General features: G+C 41.6%; 1 pseudogene; it reads left to right on the top strand.

The window, feature by feature from the left end:
* Window positions 1-962: 962 nt before the first annotated feature.
* On the top strand, window positions 963-1,896 carry LOC147427691 (uncharacterized; annotated as a pseudogene).
* Window positions 1,897-19,467: the final 17,571 nt, after the last annotated feature.

Here is a 19,467-nt window from a genome sequence, read left to right as displayed (position 1 = left end):
TTTGATATGCAAGTAAAAGTGCCTGCACTTGGAGACAATAGACCATGGCATTGCATTTCATAAATACAAGCAATTTCTTTGTCCAGATGCCCATCCTGCACATAAGCATAAATTAACGTACCCATATTGTTTCAAATTTCAAAGAACTCCCATCTGTCTTGTATAAGTCTCTTTGGGCAGAATCATTGTATGCTAGTCTGCCTTGTTGCGTATAGTTGCATGCCTTTGATGAATGATCAAGAGTGTTAGTTTCGAAACCTTCCCCTCTAGAATTCTTGTGAAAGAAATGCTCGCCGTCCTAGTGTCCTTGAGTTTCCAAACCTGTCGCTCTCTCACCTCACGCCCTGGCTTCCTACAACCTGCGTTCGCATTGCTAATATTGTTGCAGCGTGCTTTATTTGTCCTGGCCGTACGATCTGAGTATAGGGCAAGGGCCTAGATCATGCCAAGTGGCCAGCTCTAGGCTCAAATGAGTATAAACGCCCATTAGGCTCACCAAGCAAACATACGCAACTCTCTCTCTCTCTCTCTCTCTCTCTCTCTCTCTCTCTCTCGCGCGCGCGCGCGCGCGCAACCCTATCTCTTAGACATTGCAGCAGGAACTGCATTGAGGCACAGAATCGTGCGGCAACAGTTATGACCATGAATAGTGCAAATTCCACGCGCTGGGGCTGCGAAATCTCCCTGCAAGTGCCAGTAGTGGATGGAAACGACAATAACGTCAAGATGTCAGTGTACTCCTTGCTAGCACCGCAGCCGCCACTGCATGCGATAATGCAGGTACGCAGCTTATGACCTATCACCTAAACTCATTAAGTGCGTTAATGATACTGCTTGCTAGCGTCTCTAGCACCAGAGCCGCCGCAGTGTGCGTTAATGCAGGTGGGCATCTTATGACCTGTGACCTAAGCTAAGCAGGTGGTATGCACATAACTAGAGCTAATCAAATTCTTCATGAGCAGGCCTAGTTAGTTAATAAAACTCTATTATACCTGGTTTTCTAGTGCGTTTTCAATTAACACGTGGTCGTTAATGCCATCTAATTGATTGTGCTGCATGTGTCAGTCTTTGCTGGCAACATCAAATGATAACAGTGCCATAAAAACGCCGCTGATGACTGTGGTCATCCGCAAGATTCCAAAATCTCTGAGGTGTGTACTAGATTAACCGCTTCACACGCACTCAACAGGCATTTGTTTATGAGTGCTTTTGAAAGAAATTTCCTAAGTCTAACTAATGCAGGCAACAAGACCTGCTTAAGTTCTTAGATTCATTTTGTGCCAAGAACAATTTGATGCAAGGAGGAGGCCAGTGCCTACTTGCTGCAAAATTCCATTTCATGTAGAATCGGCCTGTGCGGGTACAGAGCAGCGATGTGGAAATCAATTATGTCCACATACTGTTGAGCAAGTAAGTAAAATGATTTTGCTGCTAAATTCTAAAATGATAAACATTTTCCTTTGACAGAAGTCCTAATTATCAATAGTACAAAACTGCAGGAAAGGAGCCCATAAAGGGTTTGTTGTCATAAATTTCACTAAATTGAAACCAGCATTGATGTTCAATGCTCTTCTTCATGAAAGACAGGTGGAAATAGGCCCGCAAAGTCGTGCATTTGTTTGCAAAGTTGCATTTTCTAAAAAACAAATAGACGTAAGTACAACTTCTTTACTATTGTCAAAAGATGGAGCATTTGGCTCTACTCTTGCCACTTTGCAAACGCCCATGCTTTTCAATCCACCATGCAACGGTCGCAAGTACAAGCTCGTCGACTGTCTTCAACCATGTCATCACCAAATCAGCCCTGGAGAGGAGGATGTCCTCCACCCTAATTTGCCTCCATCCAGATCAGCTACGGCGTTGCCTAAAGAACTAGGGACCATTGAACATGTGTAAAGAAAGTCCACAAAGAGAAAGAAAGGAGAAAAATTGCCGATGGCGAGCTCCATATCATTGGCTGAGTGGTGAACGACAACAAAGCTTACAATGACGCCAATGAATGGGGGCAAAGAAAGAAAGAGGGAGAAATTGAGGGAAAAGGGACAACAGCAAAGCGGCAATATATTGGCCACCGGACACAATGTCAGGAAAGCTGGCAGCACATCTAACATCGACGACCGGAGTGTCTACTAAGTTAAAGTCTAAGAAGAAAAAAGTAAAAATGTTGGATGCAAGAGGTGGAATCCTAGAGTCCATGCCACGACCAGTGTTGTCAAATGTGTTTGTGTCCAATTTTCATTTGGATGATGAGGCTGGTGTTGGTATGAGACAAAAGATAAGGAATGTATACCATGGTATGCTCACATTTTTCTTCAACGGGATGACCAAGTTGTCCATCCTCAAACCCTTTGTGTACACTAATCCTACTATGTTAATCACAACGTTCCAGCCATATTGTATACATACCATCTCTCTCTCTCTCTCTCTCTCTCTCTCTCTCTCTCTCTCTCTCTCTCTCTCTCTCTCTCTCTGTGTGTGTGTGTGTGTGTGTGAGACCGCACAGGGATGACACCGAAATCAAAACTGGTCTCTCTCTCTCTCTCTCTATCTCTCTCTCTCTCTCTCTCTCTCTCTCTCTCACACACACACACACACACACACACACACACACACACACACACACACACATGCATCCGGACATATGTGCCAATGTCACAACAATACTAAATTGGCTGGGAGACTGGTTGTCTATGAGTAGGTGAAGCAGATCGGAGCTACCGCATCACCCATCACTAGAAGACAACAGAGAGATAGAGAATGGTACGGCTTTCGGCTCATCTCTCAAAATGGGTAAGCCCATAATGGACATCATCTGCATTTTCCCAACATCCCATGCATTAGGTAGTGGATTTGCAACATCCGGCCCTATTTTCTTCTTAGTTTTCGCTTCGAGCATTGGTTATTTTCTGACACTTTTGTCGAGCGGCAGAAGTCGATTTCAGATTCCAGTCATCACCGATAGACAGGCTTTCTCATGAATGGAACTCAAAGTCTAAAGTCACCTTTCATCGAGACCAAGCTAGATCAAGATAAGACTTTGGCAGAATCAAAACAGAGATCTTAAAGAGAACCACCAATGGGAATATCTATAGTCCTCAATAGTACAAATGGAGCAAGTGTCAAGATGCAATGCTCTATTGGATCAAGAAGCAAAGTGCAAGATGGTTTTAGAGAACGTCCAAAGCATTCTAGAGACTACTCAAGGCAAACAAGATAGTACAGCAATGCAAGGTATGGGTACAAGTCAAGAAGAAATGGTTCGCATCCAAAAGCATGAAGACCAGGTAAAGTTTCAAGTAAAGAGTTCAAAAGACATGCTTGCATATGTCATCCTTGGACATCATTTTTGGAACTATCTCATTCAACTACAAGCCATTAAACATGTCAATTGAAGAAACTAAAATGTAAATACATATCAGGGTTAGCACTTTAGATTGGTGATGAGGTAGATATATTTGAGCCAGATTTATTATCTAAAGCTGTTAACTTGTCCTTAAATGCAGAAATGGAGAAAGGTAGATATCAATCCCACATTGATCAGCCTACTAACACTAACCATAACAAGAAATCTCCCTTCTCTCCTAACTTTCATAGGAACAAGAATCAAAGTCACACCTTCTTCAAGATACATAGATTTGACAGCTCTCTCTCTCTCTCTCTCTCTCTCTCTCTCTCTCTCTCTCTCTCTCTCTCTCTCTCTCTCTCTCTCTCTCTCTCTCTCTCTCTCTCTCAGACATTGCAGCGCAAGAACTGCATTCAAACATAGAATCTTGCGGCAACAATTATGACCATGAATAGTACAAATTCCACCCATTGGGATTGTACTAGTGCAAGCGGCTGTGAAGTCTCCCTGCAAGTGCCAGTAGTGGATGGAACCAACAATAACGTGAAGATGTCAGTGTACTCCTTGCTAGCACCCCAGCCGTGCTGCATGTGATAATACAGGTACGCAGCTTATGACTTACGACCTAAACTCATTAAGTACGTTAATGATACTGCTTGCTAGCTCCTCCAGCACCGGAGCTACCACAGTGTGCGTTAATGCAGGTGGGAAGCTTATGACTTGTGACCTAATCTAAGCAGGCTTTTCTCACTTACTTATAGATGTAAGTACTGTGTTAATGAAAATGGTATGCAAATAACTGGAGCTAATCAAATTTTTCATGAGCAGGCCTAGTTAGTTAATTATACTCTATTATACTTGGTTTTCTAGTGTGTTTTCAATTAAAACATGGTCATTAATTCCATCTAATTGATTGTGCTGCATGTGTCAGTCTTTATAGGTAAGATTAAATGACAAAAGTGGCATAAAAGCGCTGACGACGACTGTGGTCATCCACAAGATTCTGTAAGAAATGCAGAATACAATAAGGATCTAGTAGCAGGGGATAGTAAAGAGAGATATGATGCAAAGTAGATTAGTGGCAAATCAAAAACTTTAGATTAGCACTCTATTACAAAGTGATGGCGTCATCCACCCATGAGCTCTCAAGGTAGAGCTTAGATGGCGATTTATACAACTAGAGCAAGTAGGAATACAAGGGACTAGCAATCCTTACACAAGGATGTGTTGTGTCGTCAAGTGTGCACACCATTCTACCGAATTACTCATGAGAAGGCCTCCTTATATAGATGTAAGGGAGTCTCTAAATGCCCATGTCCAACCTCCATTAGATAGCCAAGTCCAAGTAGGACTCTCCCATGCACCCATTGAGAGGCGGAAGTGAAAAAATAGACCCGGTGGCCTCTACACCAAGACTATGCACAATGGCCTCATCATGGGGAATACGCAATAGGGGCACCACCTAGCAAGATATGCGGCTAGGACGCATACATATACACAATGAAACATGCCATGGAAAACAATTTCAAGATCCACACCCAAATGTGGAATTGGTTGAGGTGAGTGTCCCACTTTGGTGACTAGGAAAATGCGGTGCATATGACTGTGGCTCCCATCTTGTCTCCTCATTATTTAAAATACTAGAGTCAATAGAGAAAGAAGATGAGAGAATGTGGGTAGGATGTAGAGGATAGGAGATATTTACAATAGTCTAGCTTTGGCTAGACATAAGCTTATTAGGGAGAGAAGAGAGAGGTAAGAAATTTACCAAGAGAGATTGTCAAAGGTGGATAGTTGTTGATGAGGATGGATCCTCCAAAAATGGTGATAGAATCACTCTAGACTTGCCAAGACCTCATTAAAAGAGCCTTGTCTCTTGTAATCATGCTTGAAGACTTGTAGAACCATAGCCATTCTAGAGGGAAGAAAATTGGGGATGGCCTGTGTCACCATTACATGAGAAAACTAGGGTCCACTAAAAAAATCATAGCTCCGCGTTCATAACTCCACAAATTCTGAAAAACATTGAGCTAAAAGTTGAGATCATGAGCTACATCTTTCATGTTGAACGCTCCTTCAGATTCGGGGTTCTTCTCTACTTAAACAATTCAGCCAAATAATGTATTATTTGTGGCTGCAAAAGTCTTTTGGTGGTCCCCTTTGAGTGGACTTCTCTCTTGCCTTCAAGTGTAAGCTCCTTCATGTGTATGAAAACATGACCTAGAGTTTTGAAAAGAGTGGCAATCATCTAGATGGAGGTATTATTGAAATTTGAAAGTGGGGTTGAGGTTTGAAAATGAAAACTAGTGAATAAAATATTTGGTAGGGTGGAATAATATACATACATGAAAAATATATTAGAAAATACTAAAATATATAATGTAATTTAGAATATATATATTTAATATTTAAGGTCAAAAGAGAGATCAACAAAGAAAGCTTACTTATTTATGCTACATCGTGATTGATTAGCATAAGTCTTATTTATTTAATAAAGGCTAAAACGTTTGTGAAAAAGGTAAAAAAAATCAAAAGTAACTTATATAATAGGAAATATTTTGGTAAAAGGGCAAAAATATATGGGGGGTTCCCATGCATGGAAAAGCTTGCCTCATTAGCCCTCCCCCTAAGGCTAGAGGTATTCATGCCTCTGGCTCTTCTTCTGGAGCATGTTGAAATAGAGTAGGATTTCTCCTTGGTGGCTGGTAGATCCTTGTAGGGAATAATGGATCCCTTGGAAGCATGAGGCTCCCCAGATTTCTTTTCGATGTCCACCTGGGTCCCACACTAAGCGTAAATCCATTGCATGCAATAATGCCTTCTTCATAAGATCACACTTATAATGATTCTTGAGTCCACAAGATGCACAAGAATTAACTCTTGCATAAATGATAGAAGGTATGGAAAGAACTTGATCAGTCCTTGAAAGTATTCCAAAGCGGCACCATGCATGGGTTCCTCGTCCAGACACATAGTCTAAAGGGAGTAAGAAGCCATAATCCTCATATCTTGCTTGTTGTCCTTCTTGATGCCAAATTGATAGACACATGTTGCCCACATGGATAGATTGCATGGTTGATGCCTGTTGCACAAGAGAGACCACCATGTACAAAAGATAAACTGCAAACCACATTTTGAAAAATGACTCCATATTACCACTAGTATGCAAAACCATTCTTCCTTGATGGGTGTGTCCTAGATTGATTCCACTTGTTGTTGATGTCAATCCTTCCACTCTTGTCGCAACCCAACTTAAAGAGCTTCCCAAATTAATGTTACACACAATGTTCACAATTAGAAAGGAAAACCTAAAGTTCCAGTAGACCTCAATTGCATTTCTCTGCATGAGTCTTTCTCTAGAAAGGACTTGCCAAAGTGGTCGTCAATATAACTTTTGGTCGTCTTCCACCAATCTCGTGCCATAGGGGTAGTTGAAGTGTCTTCACCACTTTCACCTGTGGTTTCAAATTTGAAGGGTCCACCTTGTTGTGGTTGAATGTGAGGCCCATTACCTCAATGGAGCTATCACTTCCTTCACTCCCTGTTGACTCCTCCTCTAAAGTGGTTGAAGAGTCACCACTAGAAAACTCATCCATAGAGGTTTCTAGATCCATGTCGCATTGCCGACCTTTCTTCATGTCGTAAAGTATTGGCCTCCCTTTTGCATTCTTCATCTGGATTATGCCGGTGTCCCAGTCCCGCTTAGCTCTCATAGCCATAAGCCAAGGCCTCCCTAGAATGATAGGATAGCCCTCCCCTTTGTGTGGCATGACAAAGATGTCCACATCTACCTCGGTGTTGAATGCCTTTATCCTAACTGCATTTATGACACCAACACATTGAACTTTTAAATTATTGGCCATTTTGGCTCGGCATGGTGCCGGCCGACTCACCTCTAAACCCAAACGGTGCATCATTTTTTCACTCATGACGCATATTTGTGCGCCACCATCGATGTAGATATTAGAGATGTGTTGCCCTTTGATGTAAGCATCCATCACTGGTAGTATGTCATCTAGATTTCTCCCAGAGATAGCCCCAGCTATCTTTGGCTTTGGTCGTCTCGTGCTAACCATCTTTGTCCATTGTCTCCTCACCCTAGGTGCTAGGTGGAGTAACTGGGGCCAGCTGATTTTTGGGCCCTGCACAGAAACATCTTGAACCAAATCATATGGTTTAGAACCTTCATCCAAAGAGAAATCTACAATGTCAATTTTATGTCGTGACTTGGACGGCTTTTTGCTAGATTCCCCTTTAGTCTTCATCTTTTTGTCCTTTTGGGAAGATTCACCTTGCCTAGCGCGTTTTACCCCTATGGCATCTACTCCTTTAAACTTGGTCTTACCTTTTGCTACTCCCTTGATATCCTCCTCCACTTTCTCCTTTCCTTTACCTTCAAGACTGATGACGCTTATTGTTTGATATATTGCCAACTAGTGGTGGGGGTAAGGGTGGAATGAGAGGTTGTGGTTGAATGGGTGGTTGTAGGATTTGCATGGGTGGTGCTTGTTGTGGTGCCCTCGGTGGTGGTGGTCTTGCTCTCGGTGGTGAAACCTGGTTTTGCCTGGCTCCTCTGTTGAAATTCTGCCTCCTTGGGTGTGGACAGTAGTACATGCCATGACCATCCTCCCCACAATTGTAGCAGTGGTATTCTTGGTTTTGCCTTCGTTGTCCTCTTCCTTGCTCTTGGTTGCGATTGTGTGCATGCCCTTGTTGTATCAAATGGACTGAGAGATTCTCAAGTTGATTGGTGATTCGATTGAGCAGGTCTTGCTGATCTTCAATTGGTTCTTATGGTTGGGCGGCTGTTTTAGGTGGTGCTAGAGGTGGTCGGGTCCTAACGGCTTCCTCTTCATCGATATTCCTGGCTTGTAGGCGTAACTTCTTGCCTTTAAGGCGGGCCACTTCAACTGCTAGCTCATACGTAGCAGGAAACCTTCCCTTCACCTTCTCTTTAGGAGTTGGCCATAACCCAGCCACAAACCGATCCTTCTTTAGGAAATCAGGTGCCCCCTCATCCTCTCTTAGCGATGCAACCCATCGCCCCCATAAATCTACAAACTTTGACTCATATGATGCGTATTCCAGCATACTGCTCTGCTTCAACTCTGTCAACAATTTCCATAGCTTCTCTGATGTTGTGCCCTCTCCAAAACGCTTGACAAAGGCTACTCTTAATAAGTCCCACCGTTCCTTGGTTGCTTTTGACAAAGCATTGTACCATGATCTTGCCTCCACCTTCATTAGAAGTGGGAAGATGCGCAAGCGCGAAGCATCATCATCTCTCGCAGAGATGACACATGCTATTTCCAAGTTGTCTAGAAAGTCTGCAGCATCCTCACCCACCTTACCAGTAAAGGTTGGAAATGCTACACTTGCCATTGTGAGAGTGAGAAAATTAACTCGACTTAGAAATCTTTTTTTTTTTTAATAAATAGAGATTCAATACATGGGTTCTCGGTAGATGGAAAACATACTATACAAGGATGAAAATAACTACATCAAAAGACACTTCATGATTAATCATAGGGAGGATAAAGGGTAGAGAAGAGGTGTTTATCTCTTGCAGTCGTTCTCTACCAAACATGGTTGTAATGATCTGCTGATAAAACATCTTGCGGTCCAAGATTAATTTGATTGATTGAATTCGTTGTAGTGCATAATTTTGGTTCCTTGCAAAAGGCTGATGCGTTGGGTCCATCACATGATACTTTGGAAAGGCTCTCTCCTTCGTGGTGGAAGGTTATAGTCAGAGGTGTAGAGCTCTTGGTAGTCGAGGTCAAATTTATAGTACCACAGGACAAGGTTGTCTTTGTCTTCTAGCTATAGGACTGCCCCTCTAGCAAGCTCTTGGAAAAGCTTGAACTCTCTCTCTTTGAGCAACTTCACTTTCCTGCAAGATAGAGTGCCATCTAGTGTATAAACAGGTGTGATGAGGTAGGTGGTGAGTCTTACCACTTGTATTAATCCAAGTTGGATGGATACATAGCAAGCTATAAAGTCGTCATCATAGCTTTGATTCACAAGCAACACCCCTTGAAGGTGGAGGGTCTTGTCTTTCCGCCAAGCAAAACCTGTGTCAAAGACCTTGTCGATGACAAGCTCCATCACTTCACTCGGTAGACGACGTAGAATCCATGCTGCTGTTTCTAGTTCCTGGCTCATGAGATGAGAGTGAGGTATAGAAAAACTTTGGAGGATTTACCCTTTTGTTTTGGAGACGGGGTGATTGTCAGTGCTAGAAAACCCTTGAATCTTTTGGTGCAAGGGAGAGGGAGGGACCACGCGTTCGTAGTAGCTTCCTCAAGTTGTGAAGGCTTGTTGTGGATGTAGGTGGAATAGGTGGCAAAGATGGGGACGTAGATGTAGAGAAGCCTGGTGCTACTTGAAAGCCTACCGTTGTGAGAACGCCTGTGCGGATGTCGAGGGAGAAAATGATGGCCTTTTCTTCACTTTGGGTTGCACTCATGTCGAAGGTGAGGTTTTTGGCTACAATGTGAGCATGATGCAGCTTGTGCCTTGCTTTTACGCTTGCGGGGATGATGAGAAATGTAAAAAATCTGAGTAGGGAAAGAGGGTCTTACCACTTCTTCTATGCTAACAATACAACACCCTGGCAAGAGTGTCTTGATGACTTGTGTCAAACCTGCTTGAAGCTCCTCCTCTTCAGTGGTCCAATTAGAGAATTCAAGAAGCCACTCGTCCATGAAGATAAGTAAACATGTCAGCCTTGTAAACTAAAGGTTTCAAGAGCCCTCCTTAGTGGGGGCACCAAATGAGAGGCGGAAGTGAAAAAATAGACCCGGTGGCCTCTACACCAAGACTATGTACAATGGCCTCATCGTGGAGAATACACAATAGGGGCACCACCTAGCAAGATATGAAGCTAGGACGCATACATATACACAATGAAACATGCCATGGAAAACAATTTCAAGATCCACACCCAAATGTGGAATGGGGTGGTCAGAGAATAAGGTGAGAGGAGTGGTGAGTGAGTGAGAATGGGCTCGCTACTCGTGCATGTAGTAAGGAAGATAACGAGGTCAGGGATACATGCAAGTATGCTCACTTCTCATACAAAAGGTGGTGAATCCGCACACCTCAAGATGGAAGTAGCAAGATGATAGGAATATGAGAGGGAGAGAGAGAGAGTGTGTGTATGGTGGCGAATCCGCACACCTTTACATAAGCAGAGAAAAAGGCAAGGAACAAGCATATACCATACTCACAATGAGATGTATCCAAAGCGACACAAAGTCTGGCACCAAGATGGAGTGTGTTGATTGCTTGCAAAAGATGAATACAATAGGTAGCGTATGGCAGGAAAATGAGAAGGGGACAAGATGGTAGGAGGCTTAATGGAGAGATGGGAGTTGATGGCGAGGAATATCATGAGTGTGTCCACCCTTCTTCTTCTTGAAATTGTGCCTTCAACCCTTAATTACAAGTGGTGTGGAGGTGTGGTGCTCATCTTTTGTGCATGGTGATGGTGATGATGATGGTGTTGTGATTATGTGATTAGGGTTCATGCTACAAGCATGTAGCACAAGAGTGTGTATGGATAGGTGTGTGTGTGTGTGTGTGTGTGTGTGTGGTTTTTTTTTTTAGTGAGCTCTCATGGCCTCCTTATATAGGGAAGGAGGGGAAGATTTAGCAATATTTCTATTTGAGGTGAGTGTCCCACTTTGGTGACTAGGAAAATGGGGTGCATGTGACTGTGGCTCCCATCTTGTCTCCTCATTATTTAAAATACCAGAGTCAATAGAGAGAGAAGATGAGAGAATGTGGGTAGGATGTAGAGGATAGGAGATATTTACAGTAGTCTAGCTTTGGCTAGACATAAGCTTATTAGGGAGAGAAGAGAGAGGTAAGAAATTTACAAGAGAGATTGTCAAAGGTGGATAGTTGTTGATGAGGATGGATCCTCCAAAAATGGTGATAGAATCACTCTAGACTTGCCAAGACCTCATTAAAAGAGCCTTGTCTCTTGTAATCATGATTGAAGACTTGTAGAACCATAGCCATTCTAGAGGGAAGAAAATTGGGGATGGCCTGTGTCACCATTACATGAGAAAACTGGGGTCCACTACAAAAATCATAGCTCCGCGTTCATAAATCCAAAAATTCTGAAAAAAATTGAGCTAAAATTTGAGATCACAAGCTACATCTTTCATGTTGAACGCTCCTTCAGATTTGGGGTTCTTCTCTACTTAACAAATTCAGCCAAATTATGTATTATTTGTGGCTGCAAAAGTCTTTTGGTGGTCCCCTTTGAGTGGACTTCTCTCTTGCCTTCAAGTGTAACCTCCTTCATGTGTATGAAAACATGACCTAGAGTTTTGAAAAGAGTGGCAATCATTTAGATGGAGGTATTATTGAAATTTGAAAGTGGGGTTGAGGTTTGAAAATGAAAACTAGTGAATAAAATATTTGGTAGGGTGGAATAATATACATACATGAAAAATATATTAGAAAATACTAAAATATATAATGTAATTTAGAATATATATATTTAATATTTAAGGTCAAAAGAGAGATCAACAAAGAAAGCTTACTTATTTATGTTGCATCGTGATTGATTAACATAAGTCTTATTTATTTAATAAAGGCTAAAACGTTTGTGAAAAAGGAAGAAAAAATCAAAAGTAACTTATATAATAGGAAATATTTTGGTAAAAGAGCAAAAATATATGGGGGGTTCCCATGCATGGAAAAGCTTGCCTCACCATGTGCAACCGCTTTTGGGTAGAGAAGTTGTAACATTTAATGGCCTAGTAACTTGTGTGTAGCACAAAATAGCATGAACATAGTGAGCAATTTATTAGAATAGATTCCTAATGAGAATAACAAGAGTGCTTGGGTGGAGAGAGCAACAAAAAGTATAACACCTAGCTAGATAGCATGAACAATACTTCAAAAGAGAGAGAAATTAAGCAATTGACAACAATTGACGACCGGATTTGCATGGAGATCGGATTTCCACGGGTAGAAGACCAAACAAAATCTTGATCAACTATCCTTATTTGATGATAGCCACTTTTTAGGTCAATCGTACTGAAGTAGGTGGACCCTTGTAACTTATCAAATAGGTCTTCTACCCGTGGAATGGGAAACCTATTCTTGATAGTGATCCTATTTAGTGCTCTATAGTCGACACACATACGATATGTGCCGTCTTTCTTTTGCACTAATAGCACAAGAGAACAAAATGGAGATGAGATAGGCCTAACCATGCCCTTCTCAACTAACTCATGCACTTGCCGCATAATCTTCTCATATTGAGCTTAAGAAACTTTATAAGGAGGTTTGTTAGGCGGTGAACTTCCTGGAAGAAGTTCAATTGCATGGTCATCATTGCCTCGTTTAGTAGGTAGCTCACAAGGGATGTCGACAATAAAGACATCTTGAAACCCCTCGAGAAAATTGGATAACTCTAACTCCTTTTGATTGTGTATATTTTCTTTTGCTGAAACAATAGGTTCATTTTGACAGTCTTTAACAAAAATCATGTACACGGAAATAGAGCTCTTTAGTGACTTATTGAAAGCTTGTGTATGTACAATGGGTATGGTGTTACCCATTTCCTTAGCATCTATGTACATATCTTTCTCCCTGAACTTAAAGGAGATTCTCCTTTTAGGGAATTTAACATTGGCAGCCATGCAATCAAACCATGGTGCCCCTAGGATTACATCCTCATGCTTGAGAGGAGAGATAAAGAAGTCCTCTTTGTCCACATAGCTTTGGACATGGAGACCTCAATTTCCCGATTAAGGGAGTGACTGAAGCTTCTTGCTCCTTGAAAGCACCATCTGCGGGTAGGACATCTCCTATCTCATAGGCTTCTATGCCTAGCTTGGAGGCCAACTCTGTGGATATGAAATTATGAGTAGAACCAGGGTCAAAGAGGATAAAAGCATCATATTCTCTTACCTTTCCCCAAACATGGCATAGAGGATATCCTTTGTGGTAATTTTCCTCCTCTTGGATTTTGAGCAAGGTAGCTCTAAGAGGCTCATGGCAGGTGTTCTTTTGGGGACAAGTGCGGTAGGCATGCCCTTGCTCGCCGCATTTGAAACAGTGGTTATCCTTGCGATAACGCTCAAGCTCTTCAGGAGAGAGTTTGTTTTTACCTTTGTAAACTCCCTTCTCCTTAGCTTTGTTGGACTTTCCCTTAGGAGACTTTTGGACATTGTCCTTCCCCTTAGGCTCATTTGAACCCTTGTTTTCTGTGGGATTAAACTTTCTTTTAGCCCCTGTTTGGAAATTGATTTGAGAAGCCACCATAGTATGGTGTATAACCGTCGATATGGTGCGTGGACTTTGGGAGTTGACATACTCCGCCATTTCTTCAGCTAAGCCCGCACAAAATTGTTGCTTTTGCTCTCCAAAATCCAACTTCTTAAAGACAGTGGCTTTGAGTTGTAAGTCTCAAAACTTGTCTACATATTTGTGAATGAATGCGTAGGGAGAGAGCTTCAAGCTTCGCCATTTGATGAGAATTTGTCTTTGGCATCGGTGGCCAAAAACTGCTCCATAACAAAAGCTCTTAAAGCTTCCATGTTTGTGGAGCTTCACCGTTGGCCCATAGGCTAGACCACCATTGCATGGTGGACTTTGGAAAGTGCATAGCTACATGGCGTAGTTTAGAGGAATCCGTGAAGCCCTCATCTCCAAACGCCACATCAAACTGTTGGATAAAGGCCAAGACTTTGTCCGTAGCACCAAAAGTGCCATTGTAGGTAAGGAAAGAGATGCTCTTCCCTCCCTCTTTGAACTTCTTGAGCTTGGATGACCTATTCCACACGGCAAAGGATTTCCTATGGCCTCTTCTTTTTGATAGTTCAAAGGTTGCACCATCACTTTCTTCAGAAGGTGAAGAATTTGAGGAAGATGGAGAAGAGGGTGACTTGTTTCTCCCCTTTTTCTTGCCTTGATCTTCTTTGTCTTCACCATCACTTTCATAGGAGGAAGAGGATGAAGAAGATGGAGAAGAGGGTGTCCTCTTTCTCGCCTTTTTCTTCTCTTGCTTCTTGTCATCCCTCTTTGAAGTATGGTGTGGAGAAGTATGCGATGGTCTTCTCAGTTTTGGAGGTGATGAAGAGTGTTTAGCCTGCCGTCTTCATGGAGCCATCTCCGCGGAGGTGACAAGAGTCTCACTTCTTTCTGGTTCCTTCAGTGGGGGCTCTTGAATTCTCCTTTGAGAAGCAGATGTGTCATCAAGGAGAAAATTTTTGAGCCCTTCATATGGATCCTCTTCTTCTTCCCGAATCAGAGAGAGACCTCTTTTGGAAGTCTCACAAGGAGGCTTCCTAGGTGTTCTCTCGTCATGGTGGGGAGCTTGGAGAATCCCATGACCACGAAGTTGCCATTGCACTCCCACCTACACACACGTTTGATTTTGAGCACGTAGATCAAAATCAGGACACCACGGGTGCTGCTGACACTAATATGCTAATGATGATGATCTAGGAGATCATGGGATTGTAGATATGGCTTCTTTCAAGACTTTGGAGCATCTCCAAAGCGTACTTGAAAGCAAACTCTCTACACTCAATGCAAATGTTACCAATCTTACAGAGTTACTTGTGAAATTTATGAATTCACAGATGACTCAAGTAGCCACAAGTGGCACAGTTCAAGGGAACCAAGCTCGCACGACTCAAGGAGTCCAAGAGACAAGTGCTACAGAAGATGCAGAAGGTAGCAATGCATTACTTAAGAATATCACCATTCTTGAGTTTCACGGGAAAGAGTGTGATCACAACAAGGATGTCAGTACGTTCTTACACAAATGGAGTGATATTCATAGATTGAGACACACCTCGGATATAAAGACGGCTGTGGAAACAAGTCTATCTCTTAAAGGCAAGGCCTATAAGTGGTGGATGACATTTCCAATAGATGCTCGTCCTCCGTTTTGCATTGCGTTTCAAGATTCTTTCTCCAAAGAGTTTTTGGACTCCAATGAAGAAGATAAGAATTGGTTAGGAAGCATGCCACATGTCTGGTCTCTCTCTCACACAGTATCTTTCAAAGTATCGGGAAATCATATTAAAACTAGAAGGTCTAGATGAATTCCAAAAGATACGCGGTTTTAATAGGGTTCTTGACAAAGACTATCATCTTCATGTCAAGACCCAACATCCAAAAACTTTGGAAGAAGCCATCAGTCATGCACAAAGATATGATGATGACCAAGAGAGGAAATGAAATGTTCCCTACTCTAAGAATACTTTTGCTAAGAGCAATGTGGCTAAGAGCCAACGGCGTGGTAGATCTCCCACACATTCCAAGAGGAATAAGAGACAATCTACCTCTCCACGCCCACAAGAGGCTAAGAGGCCTAAGCACTCACAAGATACTCCACATGGGTCTCTCAGTACTTCTGATTTTGAGCGTGCAAAGAAACACAATTTGTGTTTTAGATGTCTTTCGGACCAACATAACAAGAAAGATTGTCCTCTTTTGCAAGGCAAAAAAAAAGGCCATGCACACGGTGCAACACCTCACATTAGATTCATCTCCTAAATATTGTGCTCTAGAGGTTCTTCATATGGAAGAAAATCACAAGTGTTGTGTGCATGCTTCAATGTGGCAGCCCACCTTTGGCCCCCATGATTTGATTCACATGCATGACACTATTAACAGACAACGTGTTTGTATTTTAGTGGATGATGGTGCAACTCATAACTTCTTGAACTATAAGCTAGTCAAGAAATTGAAGCTTACACAAACTCCCTTCTCTCACAAGTATGTGGTGGAATGTCTGGGAATGATAAAGAAGTATGGGACACGGTAGTTCAAGGGGTTGAGCTTATTGTTCAAGATCATACGATGACCCTTGACTTCCAAGTTATGAACATGGACCGTGTTGATGTAGTTTTAGGACGGGAGTGGCTGCATGGTTTAGGAAACACATTGCACACTAGTTATGAAGACAATTTCTTATCCTTTATAATGGTAAACATGTGCCTTTGCTTGGTGAGAAAAATATACCATCTGCACCTCTTATATGTATAGCCGAGCTTTCTATTTTGCAAAAAGAGAATTTAATAGATGAAGTCTTTTTGTGTTATTGCTTGTCTCCAAGTCTTGTGAATTCTGAAGAGCAAAGTGCAGTGAATTCTAGTAATGGTATGCAAAGTGCAATAAATTCTAATGGTATGCAAAGTTCAATGAATTCTACTGATAAACAAAGAGTTAACAAGTATAACGAGCAAAGTGCTCTCAATTTTAATTCTATAGAGCAACGTGTAACTGTTGTAAAACAAACAGTACAGGAATTACAAGATTCTCCATCCCAGCATAACTCTAGTATACTTTCTCCTTTTGCACAGCAAAAGCTAACTCACTTACTCACAGAGTATAGTGATGTGTTCTCAAGTGATTAACCACCGGGTTTACCCCCTACACGTGATGTGCAGCATGGCATAGATGTCTTGCCAGGCACTAAACCGGTGATTAAACCACCTTATTGTATGAGTGCTAAAGAAGCCAAGAAGGTTGAGAGTCAGTTGGCTGACTATCTTGCCCGTGGTTTCATTAGACCTAGTGAGTGGCATAAAATGGTAACCATCTTTTTGTAACATTTGTCAGCCTACTCAACCTCTTCCTCATATGTGTATATATTTTTCTACGCTATTAAGTTATCTAGAGTAACTTCCCCCTCTTCGTTTAACCTTTGTAGCGACACATACATTGTACTCTTCCCAAAAATGTCACCTTAGTCATATATTTATATTACCACCCTTTTCTTTTTTGATTTGTAAATAAAAGTAAGCATACAATAACCAACTATCTACCCCCAAACTTTCTTACCTCTTGTGAATAAGTAGTAGAAAAATAATATATCCATCTTCCATCCCATATAGATAAATTACCATGGAAATCTACCCCCAAACTTTCTTACCTCTTGTGAATTAGTAGTAGAAAAATAATATATCCATCTTCCATTCCATATAGATAAATTACCATGGAAATCAACTCTCCACTTGTCTTCACCAAAGATATGGTCCCTCTCTACAAGTCTTCTATGCCCCCTACATAGGTGGCCCAATATCTCTTAAGAATATACATATAGTTTTTCTCCTTTCAAAAAGACTCCAATTGTATATTCTTTTCACAAGAAAATAATATTGGGCCCTCCTCTATTTGTTTAAGCATCATAGCCTTTTGGAAAAAGCATGATTCCCTTGGATGCATACAAGCAAAGGGTCCATACAAGAAGACTTGGAAGCAAAAGGTTCCCTAGCCTAGTGTGGACCTTCCAAACTGAATTCCTTGGTGCATGGGCGTGAAGAATAGTCCAAATTCATATCAAACATGTTGAGAAGGTCAAATTTGCCTTTTGAAGCATGTCATTCCGAGCTACAGGTAAAAAGTTATGGTCAAAATAGTGTAAATCTGTCAGATTCGCAGCAAAAGGGAACTGTAAATCAAGTAAATCAAGAGGGTGAGATCTTATTTTTCCCCTACTCATCTTCTAGAAGAGCAATGAGTGTTCAAGGTCACTTGCATGTGATGGGACCACCCTAAAGATGCTTTCTAAATGCTAAGACAGACAAGTTGAGATACCCCGCAGGAGCCCCGCGTAGGGCCTCATGGTGGGGCCCACCTACATTATGCACCCCTATGGAGCCTTCACGGTCTAAAATGATATTTTTGGTGAATAAATAGTCCCTTTTATGTCCAATATTCAATGAGTGGTCAAAGGACACTTAATTAGGGCTAATCACTTACCCTAATTAAGTGTAGCATAATCCCACTCCTACACAACTATAAATAGCCCCCCTTGGAGAGACTCAAGGACACACACCTATATTTTCAACTTCATGTTGTTTCTTGATCAATAGTAGAGAAAACCCCAACTCTCCCTCTTTCACATCCTCCCTCCTAACCCTCCTCTTTGGAGGAAGTGCAACTCTATCCTCCACTCTTTCTATTCTGCAATCTCTTACTCCATCAACCCAATAAATCATTTGTAGCACCTCAATAACTTGTAAATACATCATGATCTCTCTCATGGTTATGTCAATGATCATTAAATCATCTTCAAAACTTTCAAGTGTCGCAATTCGTGATGGTTAGCCAGCGTCTGTCCTCCCCTTAAAAGGTGTGCGAGAAATCAAGTAACTGTTCTATTCTCAATTTACCATTGGTTTGTTTCTCCACACTTATTCAATTGGTCTAAAGAAATTTCTCACTCCAACTCTCTTTTGCTTCATTACATATGCATGTGGCTACCTCTCATGGTGATTTTATTTGTGTCACGGCATTGCATAGATGGAGATGAGCTCTCTATGCAAAGTGTGTTAGTTTGATGTAAGTGATTCTCTTGTGTGTTTGAGAGGCAAGTCTTGTGCGCATGATTTTTTGATGAGTGCTTGAGAGAGGAGGAGTTTGGATGTATTATGGGTATTCTTATGGGGAGAAGGTGAATGTTATTCCACAAATTGCATATTTCATTTGATGCATGGCATTGGGTTGCATAATCGTTGATGGTGTTCAAGTGTCCAAAGTGTATATAGAGTAAGAGGGTTTTCAAAGTGTGTTGCTTGAGTGGGTGAGTGCAAGTAATATTTTGATTGGTTTCCTTCTCCACTCCCAAAAGAAGGTGGTGCCCCAAGTAGTGTGCGTACCTCTTTATGAACATTTTGTGAGGGTAGGCCCATTGGTTTGGGTTTAGAGGCCCCATTTCAAAAAGCTCGCCCTCATAAAGTGGTGCCCCCACTGAGGAACATATTTCCAAGTTACCTTCAAATTTTTTAGTGATGAACAATGGAGTTCCCATCTATCCATTTCATTTTGCACAACACATTAGAGTAAATGTTCACATAGATAGAAAAGTCTTTTTCCAACAACGCATTGTTTTTATGTTTGGTGCAGAAAGACTTAGAGAAATACTGGCATCACCCAATCCAATTATACTTCCAATCATCAATTATGAAACTTCTTTTGATGTTCACATTTTCATTTTGTTTTAAAGGCAGGAACAAGGAGTGGTGAAGGGGTGCTCAAGGGCCATATGAAGGAACGAGGTCTTCAAACCAACAACGAGGAGTAGCACAGGAATCACGATCAAAACAATGAACCTTTTAGGCCTATTGCTCGGCAATCCA

The sequence above is a fragment of the Adiantum capillus-veneris genome, chromosome 23 (assembly GCF_014529385.1).
Source record: "Adiantum capillus-veneris isolate H3 chromosome 23, ASM1452938v2, whole genome shotgun sequence".
Taxonomy (NCBI): domain Eukaryota; kingdom Viridiplantae; phylum Streptophyta; class Polypodiopsida; order Polypodiales; family Pteridaceae; genus Adiantum; species Adiantum capillus-veneris.
The sequence above is the reverse complement of the archived record's forward strand: the minus strand, read 5'-3'. Positions and strand labels throughout refer to the sequence as shown.